Source organism: Passer domesticus, chromosome 3 (assembly GCF_036417665.1).
Source record: "Passer domesticus isolate bPasDom1 chromosome 3, bPasDom1.hap1, whole genome shotgun sequence".
Taxonomy (NCBI): Eukaryota; Metazoa; Chordata; class Aves; order Passeriformes; family Passeridae; genus Passer; species Passer domesticus.
Window position 1 is genome coordinate 969,885 of NC_087476.1, and position 11,240 is coordinate 981,124.

The window sequence follows — 11,240 nt, forward strand, 5'->3', positions numbered from 1 at the left end:
TCCCCATCATCTGTGTAGAGAAACTCAAGCTTCTGGTGCAATTGTACTATCCCATTGCCCTCTTAGAGTGAAAGTGCTGACCTAGATGTGTGTTGCCTTAAGATTAAGGCGTGACGACCTGGTTCCAAGAAGCGCAGAATGACGACCCACTCCCTTTGGGCCGTTCGGGCCAAGGACACGCAGACATCAATATGATAGACGGTCCAAGAGCACTTTATTGGTTTTCTCCTCAGTATATATACCCTTGGTTCTCCTTCTACTTTCTGGGGTCTAACTTTTGCCTTTTATGGTTAGTGAGGAAACTGGGTAGAGGCCGTGTTAGGAGGGGTTACATTCTTGGCCTCTTTTCCTGTGGCTATCCCTTATCTCTGGGAGTCAGGGGAGAGAGAGGGGCCCTATCAGGTTTCTGTGACAGCTCGAGATCTTCCGATCGCCTGTCCCTATTCTCTCTGCCACAGATGTGTCCCTACAGCAATTGCCAAAAAGATACTAGCTCATTTGTAGAGATAGAGCCTGGCAAGGCATTCCCTCAAAAATGAAATGTGGCCCATGTAGCATTGCACAGCTCACTGTGATAGCAGCTAATGTTAAAAAAAGACATCAAGAGAAGACATAGAAAAAAAAGATTTACCCATCATTATGAAGAAAAATGTAACAGCAATTTCAAACCCTAGAGCCTTGCAAAATGAGTTACATCAGCTTTATTTCCACCTCAACTTCCTTCAGGTGAGGCATTAAAACAATTAAACCAATTGGGGTGTTGGCTGAGCAAAGAAGTCCATACTACTTCCACTGCAATCAGTAACATGATGACAGATGTTAGTGCTGTCAAACATGCAACCTCACAGGACAGAGCCACCATGGATTTTCCTTTACTGGCACATAAACATAGTTGTGAAGATTTTGAAGGACTGTGCTGTATGAACTTCTCTGACCGTTCAGTGTTGTCCATCCACAAAAAACTTCAAAAATGGAGAGATTTTACAAATCAAATTAAAACAAATTATATATCATAGTTAGAGAACTTGTTTAAAAGCCAAAGTTTTACATCTTAGCTAAAGGAACTTTGCAAAATAGGTTTATAGGTATTGATTGTTATCATAGTAATTTTACTAATAGTGCCTTGTGTACTTCACAGTGCATGAAGAATGATGAAAAAGGTCATCAAAAATGTTTTTTTCTATCCAAGAGAGAGGGGAAATGTGAGAAATAGATTTGTGTAGAATTCTCAAGGTCTGACAAAAGACCCACCCAGTATGCATCTGTATGCAAGCTTTGAGATAAGAAATGTTAACTTAGAAATGCCACAGAATAAGACAGATATTGCTGAGAGAGAAATAGAGCTAGAAAAGTTTTAATGATGGCTCGCAAATAAGATTAGATATATTGGAGAAATAGAACTATAAAAAATGCATTGTAAGAGCACACACGAGGAGTAGTTTTAAATAATTGGCTTTAAGGCATCTGCAGCATAGTGTAGCAAAAAACTAATAAACCAAGAAATACTTATAATGTTTTGTAATTAACACATAATTAGCTTCTAATTGTGATGGTGTGAATTGGAACACCTCTATTGTCTCACCCTTCATATGAGACTGAAAAGTAGAATGAAAAGTTTTTAAAACGCCTCTCAGCTGCCCCATCTCTGGGTGAGAAAAGGGCTGAAATCCAACACCCCAAAGGCAGTTTTCCTGCAGCAATGTGAAATACAAAGCTGTGTTTCATGTCAGGTGTGTACAGGCAATATGTGTATTTGTGATTGCAATCCAGTTATAAAGACGAATTCTAATAAATAACTGAGGGAGTAAAACGTGGAGGAAGGCCTTTGAACCTATCCTTTGTCTGCAATCAACCTTTACAAGTCTTAAGTTGATTTAGGAGCATTTGAATTAAAGCTTGAAGGATGTTGCTGTTTGACAAAAACTTTCTGCTTGTAGCTAAGTCTTAAAGAGTTTTGCAATAATAACCTTTTGAAGTATAATTTTAGAATATTGCTTGCAGCAGGATCTTTGAAACTATAGCATTAGAATATGTGAAAAGGAAACATGCTTATCTCAATGCCTTAACAAAACAGTGAAAAGCAGCTTGAGAAAGGAAGAACATCAACTCAAGGACTAATAGTTTTGACCAAGGGAAGCTGGACATCACTGTTAGGAGATTTATAGTCCTTGCAATTAAAAGGTGGACCCACATCTGGAATCTGGACCTCACCAGCTGGGAGACTTCTTCCTTCTTTCGGAAGCCGGACCCCACCATCTGGGGATACTCCTTTCTGGGATACATCCTGAGAAAAACTAAATCACAATAGTGTATAGAATTGTGATGTAAAAATTGGGAATAGAAATTGCTGAGAAATGTCATGAGCACCCCTATAAATACCTGTAAGCCCCAACTATCAGCATGCAGTTGGAGGGAAAATTCCCCCACTGTACCCAGCGTTGTATTGCTCATACTTTACTGTATTAATTAATAAATTGATTGCTGCTTGAATATTGGCCTAGTCAAGCTTCTCATTGATAACAGCAAGGAGGTGTCCTGCTTGGTGAAAGGGCTGCAGAACCTGAGGCAAGCTCCACACTGGCTGCAAGCTGGGCTGCTTGGCTTTTGGGCATCATCCTTCCCTCCCTCGTTGCAGCCTCCTGGATCAACTGAGGCCGTTCTCCCAGCAGGAGCTGCTGTGCCTCTGCTCTCAGGAAAGCAGTGACACGACCTCCCTGGGTCTCAGGCAGTGCTTTCACTCCCCGTCTCAGGGGTGCTGTGTCTCTGTCCAGGGCAGCCACTCCTGCTCAGGTGCCTGGGGCTGCTGCCCTTCCCTGCAGCCCTCAGCCCCAGCAGGAGCTGCTCCTGCCCTTGGCCTCGCTGCTGAGCAAAAGCCTTTGGAATGCCCCGCGTGGAGAATGCTGTCTGCCAGCACCCTCTGCAGCAGCCCTCGGGGCAGTGCTGGTGCTGCCCAGGCAGGCTGGTGGCACCGGGGCCGTGCTCTGGAGAAGGTGGCACCAGCTGGCTCTGCCCAGGAGCTGTGGGGGCTTTGGCTGTGCAGGGGCTGCAACCCTGCTGGCAATGGGAGGGCCGAGCTCTCCTGGAGAGCTGCTGAAGGGCTGCTTCAGCCTCATCCCCTGCAGGCTCTGTGTGAAAAATGCATATTATACGACTGGCTCTTTGCAAATGTTAAAATGAATACTACAGGTGTTATGTTGGAAAGTTATGCTGCATTAATCTCTTTCAAGTAGTGTGCTAAGTATAGTTTTTAGGCTATAGCATAGTATAAAATAGAAACTATGCGATGTAAGATACTTTTCTAACTAGCTCAAGGAATGGGTAAGAGAATCAAGAAATTCTTCGTACAGAGATAACATCAACAATACCCCAAAACCCCAAGGGAAGGATTGTTGCCTCCTTATTGGGAAGAACCAGACTTCCAAGGAGCCAAGATGATTGATTTACAAGATAAGGAGGGAGTTGACAATAACCAATAAACAGCCTTTGTTTGAAAGGAATTTTTGAATAATGTCTGAGATATATGAATATGCAACAGGCTATTGCTTTTAAGGATTAACTCTTTGTTAGCAAGGTGTGCTTTTGCAGAAAGAGTAAAATGCACACAGATGTCTGTAACTCCTTCCTTTTGATTGTTGCTCTCTGATTGTCCAAATTCTTATTCCTCAAATTTTTTATTACAATTTTTATAACTCTTTTATTACTATTAAACTTCTAAAATTTTAAAGCAAGGTATTGGCATTTTTCACACTTTGCGAATAAAGGAGTTAATCTGGCCTGCTCTGTGTCTCCTTTGTGCTCAGGGGAGCCAGAGCTGGGGGTGATTGAGCTCTGTGTGCTACAGACAGGCAGGGGACAGGAGTGTGAAAAATACATATTATATGTATTAGCTTTTTGCAAATATTAAAATGAATACTATATGAGTAATATTAGAAAGTTAGGTTGCATTAATCTATTTTTGTGCTGTACTAATCTTTTAAGTAATGTGGTAAATATTTAGGTTATTTTAGGTTATAGCATAATGTTAGAGTAGAAACTGCAATGTGAGATACTTTTTTTAACTAGCTCAAGAAAGGGGTGAGATATTCAAGAGATTCTTCACACAGAGATAACAGCTGCAAGACATCCAAATTCCCAGAGAAGAATTATTGCCCCCTTATTGGAAGAGACCAACTTTCTCCCACCTCCTTTCCATCTTTGAGGCACCAACAGGATTAAGGGGAAGAAGTTGACAAGAACCAGAGAACACCCTTTGTTGGAAAAGAATTTATGCATCATGTATGAGATATATGGATATGCAACAGGCTATTGCTTTTAAGGGTTAATCCTTTGTTAGTGAGGGTCCTTTTTTGGGGCTTAATTGAACAGGAAAAGGTACCTGGACCGTTTGTATTTCTTTGTTTTTATTGTCCTGCATTGTCTTAACCCTGATTGTCCAAACTCTTATTGCTCTAATTTTATTACTGTTTTTATAACCAATTTATTAATATTAAAGTTTAAAAAATTAAAAAACAAATGATTGGCATTTTTCACAGGGGGTGGCACTGGGGGCGGGGGTGTGACAGCAGAGGCTCTGCTCCATTCAGGGTCTCTGCTCCAGGAGCAGCTTCACTGTCTGCAGGGACAGCAGAGAGGGTAGGGAGCCCCAAACCACAACATTCAGGGAATCCCATGTCAGTGGCAGGTGCCAAGGTGTGAGAAATGAAACACTGGAGATGGGAGCTCTTTTTCAGAATGGCAATTGGTAGTTAATGTTGATAAAGTTAATAGGATCTTAACTGGAAGTGTTAGTCTGTTGTTGAATGTAGAATGTTAGAGTTCTGAGATTTGCCTTTGGTTGCCACTGTTAAGTGTTACTATCTTACCCTGTGTTTGTATCCCTTTCCTTCAGGAACCACTTCCCCTGCTCCCAGAAGGACTTGCACCCCTGTACTTGTATCCCTTTCCGTCAGGTCAGGAACCACTTCCCCTGCTCCCAGAAGGACTTGCAGCCCTGTACTTGTATCCCTTTCCGTCAGGTCAGGAACCACTTCCCCTGCTCCCAGAAGGACTTGCACCCAGACTGAATTTAATGAGGAGCTGTTGGGATGGTATGGACTCTCTTAAAAATAACAAACCAGCACATAAACTATGGTTTTAAACTGGCTGCACCACAGGGAATCTCCCACCATTGACCAGAGCCGGATTCTGTCCTGTTACCGTAACTTTAATAGTATTGAGTCTGGATGACACCCCTAGACTACCAGCCAAAATTGTCTTCCTAAGGACTCTCGTGAGGACGGGAGCCCCAGCTCTGCCGAGAGACAAAGCTGCACTTCTCCTCCTTAGTGTCGTCCTGTGGGAGCAGCGGTGGTGTGCGCGACCTCTCGAGTTGCCCACCCAAGAGCTGTTCTTAATAAAGGCCTCCTTAAAGGACCTGGTCTCCTGGTCCTGTTTCTCACAAAGGGAGGCAGGGCTGGGAACCAAGCCTGGCCTGTCACGCACAGGGAGGGCTGAGAAGGTTGATCCCAGCGAGGTTCTCTGCTCTGGAGCTGCTCAGCTGGGAACCTGTGGGACAAAAGGGGAACGGGCCCAAACTCTGCCAAGCCCAGGCCTGGCCAAGCATATCCAGAGCCAGTGACAGGAGCCAGAGCTGGGCCGTGGGAGCGTGTGCTGCAGGGCTGAGTGCCAGGGACTGGGGACACCTGGGCTGGGAGGGGATTTGGGCCAGCTCCTGGAGCCAGACTGGGAGATGAGGTGCCCCTGGCCATGGTGTCACCTCCTGGGCTGCGTGGGGAATATTCCAGTGGCAGCTACTGGAGTGACTGGGGGTTCCCAGTGCCATAACTGGGTGCAGTGGAGAGGAATGAATGCTCTAGGCTGGGGATAAGGTGGGGGTCAGTCACAGGCTGGACTCAAGGGTCTGGGAGGTCTTTTGCAACCTCAGTGATCCTGGCATTCTGTGCCTGTAACACTCCTGCAGCAGGGAATTCTTTGGCTGCAGGAAATATCCCTCTGGAGACAGGCTCAGCTGAACTGGGCACAGAGGGACCAAATCCATGCTCTGTGGGTGATGTGTCCCAGCCCTGCCTGGCAGCTGCTGAGGCTTCCCCTGAGGCCGGACAAATGCCAGCAGTGTCTGCTCCAGCACTTGTGACTTGTCAGCCTGGGCCAGGTGATGGCTGGTCCTGGCAGGCTGGAGGTCTCACTATCCAAACTCCAGTGCTTGTTTTGAGGCTGTGGGGCAGGATTTGTGTGTCCACATGCCAGGGGAAAAGCAATCCAGGCCCCTGCTCTGGTTGGGTGTTGAATGTCCTGTGCCAAACCCCAATGCTCTGTTACTGTCAGGTGTGGGGTGTCCCTGCCAAGAAAGCTGCAGCCAGGCCCTGTCCCTGCTTTGCTTCCTCTGGTGGAGAGGTGTCCAAGGAAGGCCAGGTTGGACGGTGCCTGGAGAAATCTGGGACAGTGCAAGGAGTGCCTGTCTTGGAATGGGGCAGCCACTGCTTCTCTGGAAAGAGAAGTCACTGATTCTCCTCCCCCATCTCTAGTGGTTTCTTTAGGGGGAATCCCCGGTGAGTCCCCCGGGGGCCCCCTAAGCTGTATGTTTGCTGGTAGCCGCAGGCAGGTAAGGAGCCTCCACACAGCTTCTGAGGTGCTAATTAGATGAGGGTTTATTGGAGGTCCCATCCCCAGGAGCAGCATGGCTCCTGAGGGAGAAGGGAGGAGAGAGGGAGAGCCTAGGGAGAGCCGAGGGAGACAAAGACTAAGAGAGGTAATGGTGAAGAGAGCAAAGGATCAAGAGAGAGATTCTCATCTCCCTCACACAGCTTAACAGGTCGATTCAAAGTGAGTGCAGAATAAGGCTTAGGCCAATGGGAATGCAGATATTTCAGGGGAGAATCACAGGCTCGGAATAAACCATACATTTTCCAGGGGTGAGACAGATCATACCATTTAATTAAAATGTAACACCACAGGCGTCCCTGTCTTGGAATGGGGCAGCCACTACTTCTCTGGAAAGAATAGCCACTGCTTCTCTTCTCCCAGCTCCTCACAAATCTCCCAGTTGTGGTAGTTTCGTGTTTTACTGTTGTTTTAATATAAAAGTTAGATCTTCTATGGCAGTCAGTTACAGTGGTTTCTCCCATGTACCCCATTCTGTTCCCTCAAATAGTTCAGCCCTAAGTTGTTTATTACTAAGTTTTCCTGCCACTTGCCTGCCCATCACAGTGTCAGTCCCCCGGTCCCTCCCCTCATTCCCTTATATGTTCCTGTCAATACTGGTCACCCTATCCCCTGCTCCTGTCAGTCACTGGTGCCACGCCCCTTGTGTTCTAGAATGTTCCCTGTCAGTTTGCCCTGCTTTGTTGATTGATTGGTTGAAAGGCTTCTTCCCTCCCCTGGGTACTCCCTATTGGTTAAGTTAGGTGATGTAACCTTCCCCAAGATCCCCTCATTGGTTAGAAGTTGTATCCACCCCTTGTACCATCCCCTCTTTAAAAATGCTAGCCAGACCCTTTTTCTTTGTCGTTTGTTCGTAATCTCTTTTGGGAGCTATACTTTCCTTGGAGAGTCAAACAGGTGATCTTTCCCTGTTTCCTTCATTTCAGATTGCTGGTGCTGAGCCCCTGCTGTGTCACGCTGCAGGAATCACCGCCACTCTAGATGGTCTCAGCTGAGATCAGGGGGCAGCCATCCTCGTGCGTGCCCTCCAGCAACTAAGGGTGTGCTAGCCGGTGAACCTCCACCCCGTGGCTGCAGAGTGTGGGTCACATCCAGTTAAGAATTCCTTCTCAATATCTCATCTATCGCTGCCCTCTGGCAGTGGAAAGCCATTCCCCCTTGTTCTTTTCCTCCAGGCCTTTCTTCAAAGTTCCTCTCCTGCTTTTTTGACATGTATGCGTATCCAACTATCACAGTTTACAATATTATTACCAGCAGTCAACATACGAGTTAAGGGTCAGAGGTCTGCAACAGATGAGTGTTGACTGTAAGTTGGTGTGGAATTTCGACCGTAATTCAATTACCTGTCTCCAAAAGAGTGGTTCCACTTTCACACTCTGGTGCAGTAAAACACCTGATTTCCTGGAATTACCCCACTGCCTCTGGAAAAGAGGTGGGAACCCCGCACTCACCTGGGAGCCCGGGCTGGAGAAAGAGGGGCTGGGATGGGCTTCTCCCAGCCTGGGAGCTCTGTGGCATGGATGGCTGTGGGGAAAGGAAACTAAGAGAACTTGTAATAAGAGAACAAAACACTTTTAGCTGGAAAACAAAGAGTACTTTAGTTGTGGCAAGAAAGAGGTAGCAAAGTTTCTAAAATGGAAGAAGTAGCAGAAGCAGGGTAGTTTTTCAGAAGAAATTTTTATACGAGCGCTTGTCATACGGAAAACAGAGCTGATGTCACTAGTAGGGAATTGATCATGCCTATTATTAGGTTAGCAGACGTCTGCACATTTATACTATTGCCTATGCAGGCTCATACTATTCTAACCTGATAGTGAAAATATGATAAAGTTATGTGTGCTTTTAATAAATGTTTCTGAATGCACTACATCTGGGGACTGTGCATCATTTCTACGTTGCAAATGGTGCTCAAACAGGGACTTACAACCTCCTAAAACGATCCTAGACCTGCAATTTATCTCAACCATACCAAGTTGGGCTTCAAGGATCATTGAGGACGTCCTATCACGCCGGGCTAAGGAACGGGCTAGCCTTACGAGCGGTTGCGAAATTTCCCTGTAAGATGGACACCAGTATAACTAAACTGGAAGTTTTCTGTAAAGACTGTTTATTGCATATAGTGAGAAAACAGCATTTTAAAATTTAGGAGTGAAAATTCATACAGCTTCTTATATGGGTGAAAACTTGCCGTCCTTGGTATCCCCCTTATGGAATTGTTTCAACCCCTCAGGGAAATCCCCAGGGCCTTGCCCTGCAAGAATATACTCCAGCTAGGCTGAAAGAAAATACTTCCCCCATGGAGCCTTCCAAACACTATGATTCACCCCAGTTACTTTCCCCATATGTCCCAAATTCTCGTGGTTTGTCCTTTTCCTGATTCCTCACTGATTGTGGTAGCCCTGGTGGCCGGCCCTGTCTTCCCTGTAGGGCAATGCCCTTTGTCCTGCCCTTTGTACCACCCCATGCCCTCAGATCATTGACTGCTGACCCCCGCTTAACCTTGTGCACACCACATGGCCAGGTCTTTTGTCCCTCATTTCACTTTGGCATGGAAGAGTAAACCTTCATTGGAATTTATCACACAAAAGGCCCTTCTCGTCTCTTTTCTCTGAGAGTGAACTGTGAGTGTGGTGTGTGCACTTGACTGCTTTGCCAGAATGCCTCCCCGAGTGGTCTTTCCACAGGAGATGCTTATTGAGAAATAGGTACCAGTATCCATCTAAATTGCCATGCTGCTACAGGCAGGGACACCTTTCACTATGCCAGGCTACTCCAAGCCCAGTCTAGCCTGGTCTGGAACACTTCCAGGGATCCAGGGGCAGCCACAGCTCCTCTGGGCACCCTGTGCCAGTCCCTGGCTGTGCCTCAGCCTTTGAGCTGTGCCTGGCAGCAGCTCTCTGGCCACACACCATCGATTTGGAGAAGAGCAAGTGGATTTGGAGGGATGTGGAGGAGGCAACATGTCCCCAACAGGGAAGGAGGCTGTCCTTGGAGAGGAGCTGGTGTCCCTGGGGCTGACAGAGCAGGAGCAGAGGAGCTTCATGCAGGATGATCCCCAGCCTTCTGCAGCCCTGGCTGGGTCACTGCTGCCATGGAGTCAGGAGTGCAGATGGTTTCAGTTTGCAGAGTGCACGTTCCTGCTGGCTGGGGGTGAGGCAGGAGTGTGCTCCTGCTGTGCCAGGCTGGCAGGGGCAGAGAGGGAACGGTTCTCTGGCTGTTCCTGAAGGGACACTGAGGAGCTCCTGAGCCCGAGGGAGCCGTGCAGCACAAGGTGCAGCGCTGGCAGAGAGGGTGTCATGGTTTAATGCTGCTGGAGAAGATTTCCTGGGGGTGCTGTGCCAGTAGCTGGACATGAGCCCAGGTGTGCCTAGAGGCCAATGTCTGCTGGGCTGTGCCAGCTCTGGGGTGGCAGCAGGGCCAGGGCAGTGCCCATCCCCTGTGCTGGCACTGCTGGGGCACCTCCAGTGCTGGGGGCAGCTCTGGGCCCCTCCTGCCAGGAGAGACCTGGAGGGGCTGGAGTGTGTCCAGGGAAGGGAACAGAGCTGGGAAGGGAATGGAGCCCCCGGAGAGGCTGAGGGAGCTGGCAAGGGAATGGAGCCCCAGCAGAGGCTGAGGGAGCTGGGAAGGGAATGGAGCCCCAGCAGAGGCTGAGGGAGCTGGCAAGGGGCTCAGCCTGGAGGAAAGGAGGCTCAGGGGGGACCTTGTGGCTCTGCACAACTCCCTGCCAGGAGGGGACAGCCAGGGGGTGTCGGGCTCTGCTGCCAGGGAACAGGGACAGGACAAGGGGAAATGGCCTCAGGCTGGGCCAGGGCAGGCTCAGGGTGGACACCAGGAATTTCTCCATGGAAACGATCATCAGGCCTTGGCAGGGGATGTCAGAGTAGGTTTGGAGTCTCATCTCTGCAGGTGTTCAAGGAAGGACTGGATATAACGCTCACTGACCTGGTTTGGTGACAAGGTGGAGATCAGTCACAGGCTGGACTCAAGGGTCTGGGAGGTCTTTTGCAACCTCAGTGATCCTGGCTTTCTGTGCCTGTAACACTCCTGCAGCAGGGAATTCTTTGGCTGCAGGAAATATCCCTCTGGAGACAAGCTCAGCTGAACTGGGCACAGAGGGACCAAATCCCTGCTCTGTGGGTGATGTGTCCCAGCCCTGCCTGGCATCTGCTGAGGCTTCCCCTGAGGCTGGGCAAATGCCAGCAGTGTCTGCTCCAGCACTTGTGACTTGTCAGCCTGGGCCAGGTGATGGCTGGTCCTGGCAGGCTGGAGGTCTCACTATCCAAACTCCAGTGCTTGTTTTGAGGCCATGGAGCAGAATTTGTGTGTCCACATGCCAGGGGAAAAGCAATCCAGGCCCCTGCTCTGGTTGGGTGTTGAATGTCCTGTGCCAAACGCCAACGCTCTGTTACTGTCAGGTGTGGGGTGTCCCTGCCAAGAAAGCTGCAGCCAGGCCCTGTCCCTGCTTTGCTTCCTCTGCTGCAGAGGTGTCCAAGGAAGGCCAGGTTGGACGGTGCCTGGAGGAAGCTGGGACAGTGCAAGGAATCCCTGTCTTGGAATGGGGCAGCCACTGATTCTCTGGG